The sequence below is a fragment of the Phalacrocorax carbo genome, chromosome Z, assembly GCF_963921805.1.
Source record: "Phalacrocorax carbo chromosome Z, bPhaCar2.1, whole genome shotgun sequence".
NCBI lineage: Eukaryota > Metazoa > Chordata > Aves > Suliformes > Phalacrocoracidae > Phalacrocorax > Phalacrocorax carbo.
The window spans coordinates 48,004,306-48,025,659 of NC_087548.1; the positions used below are offsets into that span (position 1 = coordinate 48,004,306).

Genomic DNA, 21,354 nt, shown 5'->3' on the forward strand with positions numbered 1-21,354 from the left:
ATGGCAACTGAGTGGGAGGGTTTAATCATCACAGCGACAGCATGAGTTCTACCCAACAGGATTGTGTGTGTCCTATTGTCTCGGAGCACATGTCCTCTGAGCATGCGCCTAGGCCCAGCATATAGTGACAGCGTATAGTGGGGGATTTGGACCCTCTAGAACTTTCAAGGACCCTCTAGTGACAGTACCGGGCATGCGCCCCACCACCGAGTGGGAGGCGTGAGTATGCAGAACAGTTATTGACTATCCAAGAGGACAACACTCTAAAAAAGGAAAACCAGCGGAGACCATGAGGAGCGTCTGGGACATTCACCTGATGGATTTGAAGATATATCAGACTGATGGGGCACTGCAGATCTGTGGTGGTAGCTATCGCAATACTCTCTCTCCCTTTCTCACTTTTTTCTCTCTTTCTCTCCTTTTCTTTTACATACTTGTAGTTGGCCAAATAAGGTGACTTGGCACTTGACTCCATTTTAAGTCTTAATTCTGTGTCCAAGAATGTAAAAGCAACCTAGCCACAATAAAATATTTGAGTGAATCAGAAGTTAAGCCCAGCTGCCCCCAACCTCCCAGAGGTACCTGAGGCTGGCTGGAGAGCAAAGGGGTTTAACTTCTGCCAAATTGTTCAACCCAACAGTGGACTGTGACAGGTATTTGGTTCTCCTTCATGGTTCTTTCACATTTTTTTGTATAATTTGAATATGAAACCTCAGATTTTGCCTTCAGAACTCCAGAAAAGATTAAAGAAACAAAGCAGTCCTAGAACTACTAAAATGTATGTGTATTTTAGTCAGTTTATAAACCGTCTTCTACACAGAACTGGAGTTCTCTAAAAATTTTCACAGATATACTGGGAGAGAAAGGAAAAGCAGACATTTTGCACAGCATGTTCCCCTTCCCTACTTAACGGTTCACATGTAGTCATGTAATAAATACTGCAGCATCATCAGCTCTGCTCCGTGTTGCGTCCTCTTCAAAAAGCAGGTGAATAATGGTTGCGCTTTTTCCATGGATTAAAAGTACCATTTCAAGCATCCAGTTAGAAGTATGTATTCTCCTTCATGGCCTCCCAAGACGAGAAATGGAGGGGAGTAAACAAAACCAGATAACTGTATGTGTAACCCCTTTCAAACAAATGAAGTACTCTGTTCCCAAAGTGATGGCACTATGGCCTTTCCTTCCTGAGCAAAAAGGGGACAATTAAAAAAGCATGTCTCTATTTCCAAGTGAAGTAGCTTTTGTGAATATAAGCAGGGAGTCTCATGCCCATTTGGCATACAAAACACGTTTGCAAAGGATTCCCTTTTCCTGTAGCGATTTCAATCTTTTGTTCTCTCTGCTAGCATGGATGTGCATTTTACGTCACAGTAAACCTGACTTGGCTCCAAGGTCCCTGAGGATCCAAAGAACTGAAGCCAGTATTTTGTGCAAACCAATATAATTTTTAGGCTACGCCCTCAGGACTTTCCCTGAAGACACTAATACTTCCCCTTGGTGGAAGCATAAGCCAACATGTCCTGAAAACTATAGAGGCATAATTTCAAGTGCTGTCAGCTGAACATCTCATCGACTGCATGAGGAGGCTAGTATGGACCTTTCTAAGCATCTGTGTGTGGTCTGTAATTGTCTTCCTCACCATCCTCCCTCCAATAGGCTTAAATCCCTCTCCCCGCTCCCACCGAATTCCAGATGCTGACTGTATTTTCTTTTTATCATTGAGAGCTCATTAATACCTCTGCAGTGTTATTTAGCCCATTGTCCACAAGTCACAAGTTACTTACGGTGCAGGAGAAGTTAATCCATACAAATATTGCAATCAGAGGAATAGCAAGTGCCCTTCCTGAAGGAGCTGGGAGTTAATTCATGAGTGCTATGGGTATCTTCTGGCATCCCAGCACAAGTGTCACTTTTTTTTTTTTGTATTCTGCACTTAGTTGTTCCTATTTTTGAGATAAAACACAATTTATAGAGTAATAACTTTTTATTTACACACATGACACACAGCAGTGCTCAGCTGTCTTGCCTGCTGCTTAACAGTAGAGGTGTACAGTTCTCTGTGTGTATTTTTAAAAGGTTAGATGATCTATCAGTTAAAAACTTTGAAGAATGCAGGTGTAAGGGAATGAAATTTAGCTGCCGTGGTGTGAGGTTTCCAGCTCTGAATAAGTTAGACCTTGTATATTCTTGTATAATTATGTCGATATATTCCTGAGCAGTTTTCTAGTGCAATATGCTGCACTGAGGTGAAGCAGAGCATTTGCTGGTACAACCATCTCTAAGATAGACAAAGCTCTCCTCTCACTGTCAGGCTTCTCAGGAAATGCACATCAACAGAACTGCTATGCCTGAGTGCAGTAAACAGTCTGACTGCTAAGTGGAAACACACCGCAGAAAACATCCCACAGCATAAGATCATGTTTGTTAACAATTTTGGAATAATTTGTAAGGTTCCTTCACATTAACCTTGATTTACACTATTGTCTTCACTGCCTCTTGCACAGGCTTTTGCCATATGGAGCCAATTAGTCTACTTGAGAGACATACATTCTTAAAGAAAAATTGAATTTTTAATCTTGAAAGAAATAAGAATATTTTGCCATTTCTAAGAATACTGAAACTCTTTAGAGTATGAGGTAACCAAACTTGCAGCATTCCTGTGAAGTTGCTTAGTATTACTTCCTTTTAAAGGATGAGGAGAGCAAGAAACAGAATTGGTTTAGTGTTTTTTGCAAGTTTATGGTTAGATAAGGCCCAGAAGCTTTGATCCTTGATTCTCAGCACTACCCTCTGGACTCTGCATTTATTTGTCATTGTAATATGTATTCTCATAAATAGAAGGACTGTATTAAATACATAAAACTCGTGACTGTTTTTGGCTTTTAAAAAGGTTTTATTTCGTTGCTTGGAATTGATTTTATGTGGTGCAGCCAGAAAAACAAACTAAAAAGATGAGAGCCAAACAGTTGCATGGCAGGGAGTCCTTAACCATGAGAGACATGTGAAAGGACTGTCAGGAAGACAGCTGACATCACTGTATTTTGAAAGCATCTGTTTCTGAAGCACATATTTATAATCCATGTAATTACTCTACCAGTGTCCCATTTGGCCTCTAGCAGTAGTCTTTAAGATTTCCACTTCCTGCATAGACTTCAGTAATGGATATAGAAAAGACACATGACATGACTCTCACAGATTAAACTTTCTATTGTCAAACAAAGTATCTGTCTGGATTTTTGCTCCTCTACATATAAATCTCTACTAGTGCATCATTATTTTAGAGATAGATGGTTTAGACAGAAAAATATATCAGATATTAGCTCTGACATTTTCAAAAGCAGCATAAGGAATCAGTATACTAAAATGCCATATGCACCCTTTAAACTATATACCTATACGAAAATCCACAATGTTTATCAGGAAAAAGTATACAACAGTTAGATATGTGTAATAGGTAACAGAGAAGAGTAGCACAGCCTTCCTTACACAAAAAGCTTAGCAAAAACTCTGTAAATGTACTTAAATATATCAATTGCTCTGAAGCACCAAATATAAAATCTTGGTGTCAGGAAGATGGTGTAAAACATTCAGATTGGTATCCATCAAAAAATGAAAATTGTTGAATTCAATATAAAAATTAAAACAGAAGAAAATCTGGGGAAATATAGGTAGAATCCAAATACCCATATTAGTCAAACTGAAGGAAGAATAACTCAGTTCCTTTTCAACAGCAGTGGTGAATTACAGGTAAAAAAGTTTGCATCCAGTGTATTTTTCTTCTCCAGGTTTTTAATCTATACTATATTTCTTTAAACACACTGACAGATTTCTGTTCTTGAGTTTGGAGGAACTACCTTCTACTTACCTTGATTTAGAAACACTTTTCATTTTTTGTAGTGTTTTTTTTAGGAACTTGGAAATAAAATGCATTTCATGTATTTCCTTACAAACACTGTCATGAACAAGCAGCACTGGGGATTCACACTGCTCAGAGTGCTTAGACTTTGTCATATGGACAAAACAACATTTCTTTTTCACTTATTCAGCAATGAGTTGAAGGTATTCATTTTAATTCTAAAAATTCAAAGAACAGGTTTTTCTGTGATACTTCTGAAGTTTGTAAAATTATTTGAGGTCTTTTTAATATACTGAAGACTAAAATGGAAGCTTTAGATGCAAGCAATGTTAATTTTCATTAGCTTGCAGATGAAATTCATTATGCCTGAATCCAATAAATATTTTACATACATTATTTGCTATAAAGAATAAAACTAAAAACATGCTGGATTTTATAGAAATTCTACCTATTACCTCAGGAATCGTGTTACGAAACAGTTGTTCAATCCTTTCTTTATATTTTAGTGTAGTGGAAGGAAAATTATATTTATTTGCAGGATGTTCAATGCAGGATGCTGAAGATTGTCTTCCAGGAACTACAGAAGTTCAAAGTGAATGTTGTTTATAGTTTAACAAAGGCAATGCCAAATGCAAATGGCTGGGCGCTTGTTTTTCTTTTTCTTTACAAATACAGCATTTTTCAGTGCTGTTTTTGTAATGCAAACTGGTGGTTAGAATTGTCAGCTATTCAGCTTGTGACCCAGTAGAACTCCCTATATCTCTATCACCTCCAAAAACATCAAAGTTATAAGTGTTATATTGATACATATTAGAATATCCTATACTAAAGTAATATATTAAATATTATAATGCATGTTATGCTACATGGCAAAAAATCTACCAAGTGCCCTAGAATACCATTGCTTTACAAATATGAAAACTTAACAAAATCAATTTTGGATTCTGAAAGTATAGCGTATTTTTTACAGCATTTTTTTCCATAAAGAGAATTAATTCACACACATTAGCTACCAGACTTCAGCCAGCTCTACAGAGGTAGTGTGTTACATGGTGTTTTAATAGAAGGAAGATGAATATAGAATGTCATAGCTGCTGCTGTAATTCTAGAGCTTATTTCCAAAGAAGCATAGAGAACTGACTGGAATACAGCTAACCTAGGAGTGCCTCTTTTACATATCTCCGCTGAAGGCAGCTTGGCTCAGTGAGTAAGGTTCTTTGCTGTGAGGTTTCCAAATAAAAAGCTAATTCTGTCCGAAATGTCACTTCTCAATATACAGCATCTCAGGTCCCACTTCAGACTTCTTAGCTCCGCAGAGGGACATAGCGTGGAACAGTGAGCAGAACATAGACTCAGAACAGGTCCTTTCAACAGTATCCTTTTCAGTGTTCATGTAAAAAGAGGAATTTTTATAAATACACATTCAAAAGTGTTCCCAGGCATTCCAGCATGTAGATGTTAGTGGGAGAAATATCTTAATAATTTCCAAAGTATTGCCACCAACATCAGAATAAACTCAATATATTTTGAAGTTTCCCTTTCCTTCGTCAAGTCCCATGAAAAAAACACTGAGATACTAAATACTAATATGTGATCTAGGGACAGGACATTTCTATGGGATAGAGAATACTCTGGCAGAACAAGCATGTGAACCTGAGTGGTCCATAGCTGAGGTACTTACCCACCTACTAAACTGTAGATTTATTCACTCTCTTCCTGCCTCTAATTCTCTGGTTTTAGGTCAATTAATATAAATGCCACAACTCTATTCAAGAGATCTATCTTAGAGCTTATAAAAAGTGCCTTATAGAAAGGCACATACAAACAAAATACATAAAAGTGACACATTTTTATATTTCCTGAAATAATGGGAAACGGAAAGGTAAAACAGCTCCAGCAGGTGCGGTGACATTGAATCAGACAACTTCTTATCTGACATTATGGGCTGCTTCATTCATATAACAGTTATGGATAAGATCCAGCTCCAGCCAATGCTCCACTGACTCCCGTGGATCTGGCTTGAGAAAGGAAGAGAAAGGTCACTGCAGATCAGTGTTGTTGAGCAGGCAGTCACAAGACAAGCGGAGGGATATTCATCACCAAAGCAACTGTGAACAGGAAATAGCGAGAGAAGGGCCAGAGGGCAAAATCTGACTGTTACATGATGTGTTTTGTGTGTGAATAGGGTGGAGCATGGGAACTTTGTAACTAATGTAAGGGTAATCCCTACAGAGAACTTCTTTTTCTTCTCAATTTTCCTGGGTTCCTAATGGATGAACGACTTGTTATTACATATAGCTGGATAAGACCTACTTGGTCTAGGTTACTTCCTGTTGCCATGGTGATTACAAGTGTTGGTTGTGTTTACTCCTCTGATCATGAGGAACATTAAAATTTTCCATCTTTTTATGCTGATTTTTTTATATTACATGAACAGTGTGAGAACACATTTTTCAGCAATAGAGCAGTATGGATGCTTAGGCTGACAGAACACCTCGTGTACATTAAGCAATTCTGTCATACCATGAATGCAACATACAAGCTTCTGGTACTGCAGAAAGAGCTGTCCAAGTTTTTTGATTGACCATGTTTGTAATTTCTAGTGGAGTGCACAACCTGCAGGGTGTTTAGCCAGCAACTTTAACCAGGTCCGTTAGAACTAACTCTGAATCTTATTTTCTCTAATGTTGATCCAGATTTGAATTGGTGCTTCACACTGATGAGAAAAAGTGTATTGCCTCACTTTGGTTTTGGGTAGATGGGGGGGAAACATGAGTAACTTAATTTGCATTTCTGTCTTATTACTGCTTAAGATATACCTGCTGTCAGGGTTTTACATCAGTCTTTGAGTACAAGAATTTTGCTAGCATTGTTCATGCAAGGTGACATTTTGCACATTTCTGTTTAGATCCTTTGCTTGGCTTTCCTTGAGGGTTTTTTTTTAATTAATTATTATTCTGAGACAGAACAGCATGGATAAAATCTATCAGTTCCAAAGAGATGACATAAAATTATGAAGTTCAATCAACTTGATAGATGACTTGTCACTATAGTTGTCTGTGAAGAAAAAATAGGGGATTAAGTTCAGGTCTCAGCCGGTATTAGACATATGTCCAAAAATCTGCATTTCTGAGGAAGGACAGATAGACCGGTCAGGACTCTACAGTCATTTGCTGGGATTGCAGAAATAGCATTATTGTGCAAATGCCATGCACTTCTGCCTGACCAGACTGATGTTTTCACTGCATAGAGTGTTTGTGTCTAAAAGGAACTGCGGGCTTTAAAGTTGGTTGTAGGCATATGAGAAATCACTGCCTTTGCTTGATACAAGCTTATTGCCAGCCCTGTTAAAGAATAGATATTGTAAATGCGTTCATTTTAAGCAAAGGGCTATACCTCTGGGCTTGATTTTTCAAATGATCTGTAAGACACAATATTATGGGTTGGTTTAGATATGTTTATCTAAAACTTGCTTCTTTTTGTGACCTAAATACAAGCTGTAACTGTATTACTACATTTCTTTGTTCAATTGCTTCTCTCCAAAACTAATTCAAGGTTAAAGCTGTATGAGGAACTAAAATAAGAGATCTTAAGCTTTCATGTCTTTATTTATTACAATGTCTGTTCAAATCTTACTGCTTAATATTGCTTAAAATGGCTTTTGATTTCTTTCCAGTCAGCCAAATCTCCTGCCTGCAGCTTAAATGTCCTAAAGTCTTATAATTTCTTTGCTTCTTTTTTTCTCTCCCTAGCACTTACCTCCAAACACTTACACCATCACAGAATCATCTGTGTTGCCCTGTCCATTTTACTTCACTCCTTTTGTCATGTAGCTGGTTTCCTCTGCTTCACTATGCCAAGCAGAAGTGTCTTTACTATTTTTCCTAGACATTTTGCAACAACACACTGCTACTTTCTACTATTTTTTCTTATTGTCTCATTTGTCAATTGTTAATATCATCAATAACTGCTCCTTTATCTCCTTGTCATATGATGTGTCTGCTGCTCCTTCCATTTTTTTTTCTCTTCCTAGCCTGATCTAGAAGATACTAGGCTTTTCCCCTCAGTGATTCCACTAGACCACTGAAGGTAAGGGCGTCTCTAAGTAAGTTGTCGTGAATAAAACTCAAGATAAGTTGTTATGGAATAATTAATACATTTGTATTATCATTGAAAAATATTAATGCATTTATTATCACATATTCAAATACAATCAGCTGCTTCCTCTTTTTCCATTACCTCTCCTTCTGTCCCATCCATACTCTCCCCATCTTTCTCACCAAATACACATACCCGCTGCAGTTTGTATTCTTAGGCTGTGGTTCTGTTGTCATGAAAGACCCTCAACACTACCAATGCATATTTTCTTTCAGGGTCAGGGCTATTTTTTTAGACTTCTTGCTCACTCTCCTTTTCTGTGGTGCAGCAGAATTATCTTCTTTCTGAGACGCAGAAATAGTCATCCAGAGCAACAGATAACCAAAACATGCATGATACTATGTTAGGGGTTTTTGCCCCCAAAAAATAAATGTATCATTGAATCTTAGCATTGGAGGTAGGAAAGGACTTCTAGTGATCACCTACCTCAGTGCCACTGACTCAGAGAAGGGTGAGCTATACCAGGTTGCTCTAGACCATGTCTAGTCAGGTTGTGAATATCTCCACAGATGGAAATTCCTCAACCTTTCTGGGCAACCATTTCCGGGCAACCATTTCCAGTGTTTGACCACCCTCACAGGAAAAAGTTTCCTCTTGTTTTCTGACAGAATGTTGTAATATTTTTACACTTTGTAGGATGTTTAAAACACTACTCCCAACAGTATTTAGTTTTGAAAATTATAATAACCTGCTTCTCTTCAGACTCCCCTCAATACCTGTGCACACAGTGAAAGAAAAGTAACTAGACCATAACCTCTTTCTCCAGCCTCTCTGCACCTCCAGTGAAAGTGGTTAGGAATCTATGGCTAACAAACAATGCTATGAGGAAAGCAAGCCAGCAGGAGATGACTAATATTAAAAAAAAAAAAAAAAAAAAAAAAACACCAACCAGTAAAACTATACACACACACAAAACATATAGGAAATTAATTTGGATACAAACCAGAGCTCTGCACACATAGGCAAGGAATTCTGAGTAGCTTAAACGTGCATGCCATTCACTGTTAAAAAGGCTGACACAGTAGATTGATTTTGTCTTCAGTAAAAGCAAGTATGTATCATTGAACCAAACTCAATGGAATTCTTTCTGGATACACCAGTCCTGTTCACCTCCCATTCCAAAATGTTGAAAGCGGGGGGGGGGGGGGGGGGGGGGGGTGTTATATCTACTTCTGTTCTTACTTTGTTTTTTTCCTAACACACCAGGAGATAAAAAAGCTATTAGCGTCACACCTCAAACACTCAAGACACAGCTCTGCTGTGCTAGGGGAAAGTGTCTGTGTGTATTCTGGTATCCACTATGAGAAAGTGATTGATGATCTGTACGTGTTCAGTCAAGTAAATAAAGCCATCCTAAACTGCCTCTGTGTTTAGGAAACATGTCTCACAATGCCGAAACAATATATTTGAGTTTCAGGGTAAGTCTGTGCAACCTTCAGAAAAATTGCAATTGGAAAGTGAGAAGGTGTGTTTGCACACAAAGTATTGCATTAGATGAAGAATACCATTAAAAATCAGGCTTACAAACCTTTATGCATACGCTATATAAACATTAATTGCTTAGTAAGTTTCTTACTGCTTCCCATGAGATCAATACAACATAAGACTTAAGGACGTACCTGTAAGTCCCCATCTTTCCATTCATACTATTTACCAAAACACATGTCTATGCACCTCAGAAAATAATCTAGATCTTACTCACAGGTTGCATTTAGTTGGATGGAAATTTTTTTGTTACCATTAAGTATAAGAAGACCAGTTACACAGCTGGATAACTTTAGGGGCTTCTTTTGGTTTTGGTAAAATATTGGATCATATTGCATATAAGTATTGCTTTCTTAATGCTGCTAAAGTAATGACAATACCTTTTCGACTGTTAACATTCTTTCTGTGCTGTCATATAGAGTCCTCATTCTTCATTCAAATTTACAGCTCCTGCAGAGGGTACAAGTTATAATCAACTACCCTGCTGTTACTATGACTTTTGGTTTAAAACTCCATATTGTATTTCATACTACTAGTTAGACCTCTGTTAAAACCACTAGTTCAGCATGTGGTAGCAGATTAATGATGAATTATTTTAAGACTACCATAGTTGAGAATAAGGAATTATTTGATTCAAAGTTTTGAAGTAAGTGAGCTCAAAAATGAATAATTTACCAACTAATTTCACCTTCAAGCTGAAATTCAAGCTCCAAGCACCATATATATGGTACAATTCTGTACTTTTTCCAAAATTTTCACTGGAAAAATGCCACTTTTTTTAAACGTTTAAACACATAGAAAGAATACATTCCTATTTTTAGGCTGACATGATAATTCAAGATGCATACTTGAGGAGCATTTCTTTGGAAACAAATAGGATACACCATTGTTATTAAAATGATCCTAATTTAAAAAGTCCCTTAACTGACCTGAGACATTTATATTCTAGAGAATAAGATGAAATTAAGTCAAAATAGCAAATTATTTGACAGAGGTATTACATGGATGCATAAGACCTAAGGTAAGAAAAACATTCTTCTGCAAGTATTTCTGCAATTTAAGTGACAGGAAATACTTAGTTGTCCTCAAAAGACAAGCATGTCAAAGTCAGAAAACCTAAAGAAGAAATTTTCAGTGCTGCTTTAAATGCAAATCGCAAAGCAGCTTCCTTTTTTTGTCATTAGTGCTGCCTCCATAAGGCAGTTCTTACATAACACCATTTTTGAAGGCTGCAAAATTTTTTGCTCTCATAGGATAAGAAATAACACTTTCATTATTAACATTCTGCAGTGCACTTCTTATGAGAAATATGTAAGTGATAAATGTGCAGTCAGTGTAGAAAACATTATAAATGACAGTGCAACAAAACACAAAATGACAAATTAAAGGTTACTGTGTATGGTGTTTCAAAGGGTAAAAATCTTTATTCATTCCTCAGGCAGCATCCTTGCAGGTTTACTTTCACAGTGAGGCTTTCATACAATTTAAAATTAAAGACTAAACCCCATTAAGCATGACAAAATATGTACAACTTAATGCTCCTAAGCCTGCAATTCAGTTGGAGAAACGCTGGGAAAATTATCTTTCATCACCTACTGCCATGAGAAAATGCCTGGAAGAGCAGAGCAAGATTCTTCAGGCTCTAAAGTAAATTTGAAATGAGGATGGAATTTGCAGTCTTTGTAGTGTTTTTTGGAAACCTCATCAAGATGTTTTGAGTTTTTATTTCATTCTCTTGGTGTGTCAATAGATGTAGTAATCAATATGACAACCATTTTTTAAAGTTTCATCAGACATAGGTCTTTTAAGTTTTGCTTAAGAGAATTTGGGAGCTTGAAAGCAATGGGACTGTCTCATTTGTCTAGGAAGTGGGCAGTATGTGGATAGTGTTAGGACAGGTAAATACGTACGTATTCCATCAGTGGTCAAACTCATTGCAAGCTCTATCATTTGCACATTTTGCACAACCTAGTGAAGGTATACCCATGCTAGCAGCTTGGCTTCTCTAGAACAGGGTCTTGAAAAAATGGGAATAATAACTGGCAGCAAGTGTTTCTGTTTATTTCTTTTCTGTGGAGAAACCGAGTGATTGCCAGTAATGAAAGGCAGATCCTTGGCTAACAAACGCTTGCTGTCAGTCACTATGGTCTTTTCTCACTTTCCCACCTCGAAGGAACTGAGCTTACGGACAGCTTCCAGAAAGTTAAACTGCTGCTGCTGCTGCTTTCTGTCTCCTACCACCTAACACCGGATGACTTGCCTGAGGGTCTTGACCTGTCATTTGAGGATTATAGCTCTATAGAAACAAGTTAAGCATCATTGTGATGACTAAAATCACGGTCTAATCGTTGTGATGATTAAAATCACAGAATCTGAAATGTTTGTTTCTTTCAGTGAACTGTACAAATTTTAAAACGTTCCTACACACAGATGCACACAAATATTTCACGCAGATCTAGTGATTTTAAGGTCAATTATCACTTCTCATTATGACATGCTTTATAACTCTGCCAAGCGAAATCATTACAGCTTCTGTTTTACAAGCCATGTCTCTCTCCCCTAATGCTGGCTATTTCATTTTGTCTGGGATTCGAAATTCTGGCAAAATTTTGGCAAACATCCTTTTCAGAAAGCTTAAGTTTGGGAAATAACAGAAAATTTTGTGGAGAGTCTTTCATGGGTCACATAACCCAACACATCATTACAGGCTTGGGGAGGAGTGGCTGGAGAGCTGCCTGGAGTAAAAGGACCTGGGGGTGCTGGCTGACAGCCAGCTGAACATGAGCCAACAGTGTGCCCAGGTGGCCAAGAAGGCCAACAGCATCCTGGCTTGTGTCAGGAATAGTGTGGCCAGCAGGAGCAGGGAGGTGATCGTGCCCCTGTACTCGGCACTGGTGAGGCTGCACCCCCAATACTGTCTTCAGTTTTGGGCCCCCCACTACAAGGACACTGAGGTGCTGGAGCGTGTCTAGAGAAAGGCGACAAAGCCGGTGGGTCTAGAGAATCCTAGAATCTTATGAGGAGCGGCTGAGGGAACTGGGATTGTTTACTCTGGACAAGGCTGAGGGGAGACCTTATCTCCCTCTACAACTACCTGAAAGGAGGTTGTAGCAAGGTGGGTGTCGGTCTCTTGTCCCGACTACCAAATGGTAGGACAAGAGGAAATGGCCTCAAGTTATGCCAGGGGAAGTTTAGATTGGATCTTAGGAAAAATTTTGTCACTCATTGGATCAGGCTGCCCAGGGAAGTGGTTGAGTCACCATCCCTGGAGGTATTTAAAAGATTTGTATATGTGGTGTTAGGGACATGGTTTAGAGGTGGACTTGGCAGTGTTAGGTTAATGGTTTTACTCAATGGTCTTAAGAGTCTTTTCCAACCTAAATGATTCTATGATTTAAGGTTTGCCTACCTGTTTTATGTTCTTAATCTCCCCTTTCACAATCTTTTGAGTTGTGAAGGAGGAAGACACTTCAGCGCAATTCATTGTTCTGAAGGCTCAGTACTGGGGCTAAAAAACACAGGAGTATCTCAGCTTCCTTTAGGGCTTGTCCAGACAGAGGCTGGCAAAATGACAGACGGTTACACTATTAGTTCAAGTACAGAGTTCTGTGCAGAGATTTTTCAGATTTGAAGTCAACTGATGACCTGAATGGATATTGCAGTCTTGTCCAATGTTATTTCTCTTTTTCCATTTTTTTTCTCCCCCATGAGATGTGTAATGTTTATACAGTGCACTGAAAGAGGCAAAGATCTTGAGGATAAAAAAGTAGGCAACCATGAAGTTACAGACTGCATCAACGTACACGCTCAAGAGAACTAAATTAATCCCACTTACTTTCTGACTTTGCAATTTGTGTGGGGGAGGGGGCAGGGGAGGTATTTCATTTACTTGTAGTTCAGTTTCCACAGGCGATAAAAAGTAGTTTTTAAATGGTTTAAGGGCCTGGGGGTGAGGCTGTTGACAATTTTGAGGGAATCTCCTCCCTTTCTGCAGTTTCTCCAAACACTTAAAAACAAGATCATGAACAATCCGTGGGTTACTGTCACCCCCCAAAAAAACCCATTTATTTAGATTTTCCTGTTTTTACAATATTTAAACTTGCAGGAAACTAGTAAGATCACAGGGGTTGAAGTGGAATATACAGACTTCCACTTCTGCTTTCCTGCGTTATGTCGACACTATGCTGGCAATGACCATGATGTGTTAGTTTTATGATGCAATTATGTGAAACATATTTGGTGCTTGCCCTTCTTTTCACAGTGGAAGAAAACCACCTGTCCTAACAGTCTTGTTGCAGAAGCCAGGAACTGTGTAGAAGTACAGACTGACAGATTTTCTCATCCTATAAATACATATCCAAGTTTCTGCTAAGGCCTTTTGGTGAAATGATGTAGGGTATAGCCATGTGTATGTACGACAAAGCTGGCAGGGGTGGGGGTTGATTGAATTTATGAGTCCAGTTTGCCAATTGAACAATTCAGAGCTTTTCATTAATGCCAACGTCACGCTTAAGGAAAGAAAAACATTCAGGCTTTACCAGTTTACAACCAAGCCACTGCTGCCCCCAGGTGTCCATTAGGCACTGGCACATGAGCTGCGCTACAACCACAGGCTCTAAGAACAGGCAGGGATGGAGCATGTAATCTGGTAGTGAAATCACACGCGTATCTGGCTTCATTCTTATCTCCGAGTCACAAAAAACAGCAGAACTTTTTTGCTGAGTTAGCTCTAGGGGGTGAACGGTCATTATTTAACTACTTCTGCAATTCCATTTAAAAGTCGTCTGAGTTGATGAGCTCTTCAAGTCTTTCCAATTAAATAGGTACAGCAACTATTAACAGTGTCTTCAAATATAGACAAGATCTCAATTAGTTTTCACAATAAGGCTGAAAGGACTGCTTTATTCCATTGTTTGGATTATTCGCGGCAAAGGACCAGCTCACAGAGACGATAAAATTCTGACTCATTTTTAGTTCCTTTTAATCCATTATTCAGTTTATTACTTTATATGTAAATTCTGAGAAAATTCATTCAGTATTCAATTAATAAGTGCTAAATTTTGGGGGAAGATATGATGAATTCCATGTACTTAACACAGAAATTGAGTTTCAACTTTATAAACAAAACTTAACTCAATGAAGGCTTCAACAGTGTCTTTGTAATGGATTATGCCCCGAAGTCTAGATTTGTTCCTGCATGGCATCCAACAAGGAAAGTCAATTTTTTAAAAACCTTATATGACTTCAGTGTTTCATAAAAAGCTGGATCCTAAAATGCGTCTGCAGCCAAGACTGGCTCAGTAGAATACTGCTTATGTCATGGAGGCTAAAATCTGCAAACTTGTAGTAGATCACAAATTCACACCTCTCATTAGAAACAAAAAATAGGAACAAATCAAAAGGTTATTAATAAACAGACTGACTTTGTATATCACTAAATATCCTAAAAGATTTCATAGCAGGGAAATTCCCCCTGAAGTGAGTATTAAGCTAATCCATCTAGGCAAGCTTTCTAAATGTTAAGCCAGTCTTGGAAAATATTATAGGCAACTACCACTGGAGTATTTTCTCAGCTAAAAGTAAATGTTTCTCATTCAAACAAATTGCTACTACTTGTAAGTAAGTTTCCCAGCAATTAAATGTTTAATTTAATATGCAGGTCATCCTAGCCATCAAAGATAGCATATGAATGTGTAAGTAAACAGAAGTGCTTCTTCTCTTCATTTCATGCAAGGATCTATGACAAGAATTGTCCTGGAGAAATACTCACGTTAATAAATATGATGATTAGAGGTCTTTTCTGCTTAATGTGAAGATTTAGACTCCTTGAAAAGTAAAGTTCACTGAGGTTCTTTGATAGTGGAAAAGCAAACAACTTTGGTGGTCCAGAAAAACAACTTGGTTGAACATATTTTTACATTAAGGTTTTTCTAATATCAGTAAAATCAAATTATGTAGTGTACACAATGATTTGTGGTGTGGAGTCTTCTCTTTCTTTGCGTTTTTGTTTGCAGAATCAAGGGAGTTTAGTCATGAAATTAATTTCATAACCATCTGTCATCCTCTGTCCTTTGTGGTTTCTGGTTTAAGCCAAATGTGTTTGCGACATTTGACAGAACCATAGGTGCTACAAGCTTTAGAATGACGCAGATGTGTTAATTGTACAGAAAGATTTTTCTTACCCATCTTGCTTTTACCTTTCAGTTTAATTCAGTGCCTAATGAACAGGTATGAATGTGGTTATACTATCACGATTAACAAAAGAAGCAAACATGATTCTTAAAAATGGGAATAATTGCACTTTATTTATAAATAGCAGATAAATAACTTTGGGCCATGTTTACCTCTGTCAGAAACAGAACAGTCATTGCAGCACCCCACTTACACCAGGACTGAATTTATACACTTTGCAACTGAGCTACTGAAGTAATTTGAATATATATGGAATGCGAAATTTAAGAACATTGTGACTAGAGTTTTTCATGGCTATGATTCCAGCTGGAAAATCAAAACACTAATTAGCCATTTGCTGCAGTTTTTCAGAGCTGTAATTGTAATGGAAAAATATTTCTTATGCCTCCACCTTTATCATAAAAAGCTTTTCAGCAAAAATCACAAGGTGTGCTTTATGAAAGAGGTACACAAAGAATGGGTTGTCCTAGAGAATGTGTTCTGACCTTGGCTCTATATTTACATTTCCATGACAAAGTATTATTCACTACTAATAAAACACAGGGGCTGGCATAGATGGTAAGTAGACTTAAATCCTCTCACCTTGATTAAATAGGCTTTGAAGAAAGGAGCTATGCAGGGTTGCAGCGAACAGTGTCCTACTGTGAAGGTCCTGGTGTGCAGCAGAGCTTCTCCATGACGGTTGCTGATGTAGCCTGATCAGGCATGAGCAACAGTTCAATGTACACAGTTACTTACTTGTGCACAAGAAAGTGGAATTAGTGAAAGAAAGTGGAATTAGTGAACATGTCATGTCATAGACTGCAAAACTGGGGGATAAGCATAATCTTTTTCTTCTATGTTCATGCAGTAGCTAGCATAATGTGGTCTTGGTCAAAAAAGAAAGGTCCTAGGTGATCGATACCCCACAATACAGATGAGAAATAATCATTATGATAGTACCATAATGAATTATTCCAATTCAATTACTGAGAGAAAAAGCCATGCTTTTGACTTCTAGGTTTGTTATAAAAACATGTTATAGGACAGACCTTAAGGGAATCTAATAAATTCTGTTACAAAATAGAACCCTAGGTTATTCAATTAAAGATTCTGCATGGTGCTATTATTTTCTTACCCAAGACTTTAAAAGCTCTTCAGAAGTCTTACAGACACTAAATATATGTTCAAATAGATGACTAGTCTGCCCATTTTGTAAACTGTGTTTCCTTCAGGGTTTTGAATAATTTTACGTGGAAATGGATGTTATCCAGATGATACAAAGGAGATATGCCTTCATATCTGATTCAAGGAGGAATCTCATGATCTCTTACAAGCTCATGCAGAGCGTGAACAATTCACTGAGCAATGCTAGGGAATAATACACACATTTCTTCCGTCTTCTAATTAATATCTCTTTTATTTTTAATGCTACCTTTTCAAACTTGATGAAGGACCTGAGGGGAAATGAAGTCACAGATACTATTAGAGAAGTCACTATGGCAATGTTAAAGAGACCAAGGGATAATGACCTTTATGTATATAACTTGAACAAGCCGTTTGTTTTCTTTTCATGTTTGTTCTTGTATTTTACTTACTTGTTATCCTTTTTTCTCAATCTAGTAATTAATGTATAATGAGAAGTGAACTTTTGCTACAGTAACTGGGACTAAGTATTGCATCGCCTCTGAACAGTGACATTCATTTGGTTGGGCCACTGAATCACTGAGTAATTTGGGTTGGGAGGGATCTCGGAAGGGCATCTGGTCCAACCCCAGTTCAAAGCATGGAAAGCTTGGATCAGGTTGCTCAGAGCCTTGTCCAGCTGTGTGTTGAATATCTCCGTGGACATATGTAGCACAGTCATTTGGGAACTGTTTCAAGGTTTCACTTCTTAGCTATTGTTTGCTTTGTGTTTATATTGTTTCTGACTTAACAAACCTTAACAAACTAATATTGCCATGTTTCTTGATAGTGGCTGTAAAAAGGGAGAACCTGGATGTTTTCTTGTATCTTATGCTTCATCAAATATTGTAAAGATGAAAAATTATCCTAACACGGTTACTGTCTATGTAGTTTCACACAATACTTTTGATTTTTTTTTGCAATGACACTTGTAAATACAGTTCTCTCCTAGAGAATTAAATTCTCAATATGAAATCAAATCATTTACAATATTTTTTTATCTGACAAAAATGCACTTCAAATCCTTCTGATGGTGTGTTTGAAGTAATTAACACTGCAAATCAATGGAATGCCTGCTCTTTTCTCTTAAGATGTTAAAAGTCATTATAATCATGACTTATTTCTCTTACACCTGGTCATGTGGAGAACTCTGGGACTTTGGAAAGGCCATGTTTTTTCAGCACAGATACACTGTCCTCCAAGGACAACCATACAGGCATTTTCACTTGCATTCTGCAATTTAACATTTTACCATATATGATATTTTAGACTTTCTCATTAATGATTTGTCATTATATAAATTAAAACTTAGCATTTCTGTGTAGGAGTTACTCCATTTCTTCCACATATTGATGTCTGTCTTTCATTAGTTTTGTTTTCATTTTAAAATATATTTTTCAATCTTTTGAAACATTATTTTACAATCTGTCCTAGTTTCAGTTGGGGTAGGGTTAATTTCCTTTCTAGTAGCTGGTATAGTGCAGTGTTTTGGATTTAGTATGAGAATAATGTTGATAACACACACTGATTTTTTAGTTTTTGCTAAGTTGTGCTTACACTAGTCAAGGACTCTTCCAGCCTTCCATGCTCTGCTAGGTGCACAAGAAGCCAGGAGGGGAGGCAGCACAGCCAGGATAGCTGATCCAAAATGATCAAAGGGATATTCCATATCATACGATGTCAGCTCAGTGTATGAACTGTGGGGAGTTGGCCGGAAGGCCGCAATAGCTGATCAGGGACTGGCGTGTGGTGAGCGGTTGCATCACTTGTTTTTACACTGGGTTTCACTTTTCTCGCTGTCTCTTGTTGTTTTCCATTTCATTACATCATCATCATCATTGTAATCATCATCCTCATTATTATTATTATTATTATTATTATTATTGTTGTTGTTGTTGTTGTTGTTATTATTGTTGTTGTTATTATTATTGTTGTTATTATTATTATTATTATTAAACTGTTCTTATCTCAACCCTAGAATTTTCTTACTTTTACTGTTCTGATTCTCTCCCCCATCCCACTGAGGGGGGTGGAGTGAGCAAGCGGCTGTGTGGTGCTTAGTTGCCAGCCAGGGTTAAACCATTACACAATCTTTTGTAGAAATTGTGTTACTATTTGCTTCTTGAATCTACTTTTATGTGGACTGAGACAGAGTGGTCCCAAAGGGTATAGCAATCTTCTGGTACTCCAGATCTTGTGAAAATACCATGTTCTGCAATGATATTTTTAGTTCAAGGTTTTGACCAATACTTTCCACCCTCAGAGCATACCCATTTTGTACATCTGGAGATGTATACCAAGATGCTGAAAAGTGGATGAAGGAAACTCTATGGTAGGAAGAATTACTGCTTCGGTGACACTGGAACAAACTGGGAATATGGAATTAAGATTTAGAGCCTCTTCAGAAAAGGGAAAGAAACTACTGGCAGCATTATAAACAGGATACGTTTTCTGCAGTGTTATTCTCATCTTCATCTAATGCTAGTCTGATTTCCCTGCATTTAATAATCATGCTCATTTAATTAATTCTAGCAACATTATTGGAATCAGCAGTTAATTCATTCTTTTCAGGTCATGCTTTTACTACAATGTGACAGATTATGTTTCGAAGCTTTTCTGATGAAAATACGTACTCTATTGATGCATGTGTATTGAATTCAGGTAGCTTTCTGTATCACAAATTATTCCCTTTGTAAGACATTTAATGTCCTTACATTGTTATCAGGTTAAAGAAGAAGAGTTTCTTGCTGACTGCTACTAGCAGCTTCCCAGGAGATGCAGAAGACTTCTGCAGCCAACAGTGATATCCTACAGTGTGCTATGTTCCCATGAAATACTTTGAGACTTATTATGGAAACATTCTATTCCCCACTTTTCCTGCTCCCGCCCCCTGCAACCCATGCTTTCATTTCAGTCGGTTCATCTGGAAATTAGTCATTTTGGCTGAGATGTTGGCATTTTTAAAGTGAAACAAATTTGCTCTAAAATAAAATTGTTGCTATTTTGGGTGGGTATTGAAAGGTCATACCTGAAACTCAGTGTAGTCCTTGTGGGATGTGCCTGTCTTAATCTTTTGCAGAAAACAGAAATCTAAGAAGTAGAGAGACATCATTCTTTTTTTTTTTTTATCACCCACGAGACTGGAGACAGTAATATTTCTTATTTATGGTTTTATTTCTCTTGATAGCTGCATTTCAAAGAATTGTCATTTGTTGGGGAGGAGGGAGAATTTTAAATACAGTTTTCAGACAGCAAAGGAATTAATGGAAATTGCACATTTATTCTAAGCTATTTTGCCTCAGACTGGTGCAACAGCAATGCAAAGTCAAAGGAGAAATACCTGTTGGAAGGACACATCATTACATTTACAGCATACCATGACAAAGAAACAACTGATTTCGTCTTTCTGTCTAAAATTATTTTCCTTATGGTGTGTAAAAATGGGCATCAGTGATTAATTTTCAGAGTTCTAACAGAGACAGCATCAATGGGGGTGTCCAACAGTCTTCTAATCTGTGGCTTGCTAAACAGCACTGTGCTCAAAACAACCTGAGCAGGGGACCAAAAGGCTGCATCTCCCACACCCTGATCCTGCCTCTGACATCCCTGAGCTATATTGCAGCCTTGGGTATGACTTGTAGGCCTAAATTTACAAAAGGGCTCTTCAACCATTGGCACTCAAAGAACTTCAGGAGAATAATGACTGAATAGCATTACATTCTTGTGGCTCTTTGACATCTGAAAGCAACCAGGAAAGTGAGCTGTTGTCCACATGAATTAATAACTCTGTGTTTGGAAGTCTTACAAGACACACAGGACAGATAGAGAGGAAGGTAAGGCTGTTTTCACCCCTATAGAGGGATTTTTCCAGCACTAAGGTGAGGGGCCACAAGCAGCACAATGTGGATATTTCTTGAATTTCACTACTGTCATCGTTTAACCCCAGCCATCAACTAAGCCCCACACAGCCGCTCAGTCACTCCCCCCTCAGTGGGGTGGGGGAGAGAATTAGAAGAGTAAAAGTGAGAAAACTCCTGGGTTGTGTGCTGGTTTTCACTGGGATAGAATTAATTCTCTTCACTGTAGATGGTAAAGTGCCAATGGCACAGTGATGCTTTAGTTGCTGTTAAGTAGCAGCTCAGTGTCGCTAAGTAGCGCCTGTAGTAGTGAGGGACCTTTCCAGCTTCCCATGCTCTGCCACGTGGGCAGGAGGCCGGGAGGGGCGGGGCCACACCCCAGACAGGTGACCCCGACTGGCCAATGGGATGCTCGTTCCATACCATGTGATGTCATGACTAGTATATTAATAGGGGCAGTTGGCACATGTAGGGGTGGTTGTGCCTTGGGGACTGGTTGTGTCACCTTGGCAGGTGGTGAGTGGCTGCATCATGTGCCGTTGGTTTTGGTTGTTCATTCTCCCACCCCTGCACTGGGTATCGCCTCTGTCTTCTTATTTTCCTTTTCATTGCATTATTATTGTTGTTATTATTACTGTTTTA

At 38.1% G+C, this 21,354-nt stretch overlaps 1 long non-coding RNA gene across 1 annotated transcript; it reads left to right on the top strand.

Moving 5' to 3' along the window:
- The first annotated feature begins 57 nt into the window (after positions 1-57).
- LOC135310546 (uncharacterized) lies at positions 58-20,446 on the top strand. The gene is made up of 3 exons (XR_010370639.1): positions 58-365; positions 7,890-7,945; positions 19,581-20,446. It is a non-coding gene; the product is annotated as an uncharacterized LOC135310546 (long non-coding RNA).
- The last annotated feature ends 908 nt before the right edge of the window (positions 20,447-21,354 follow it).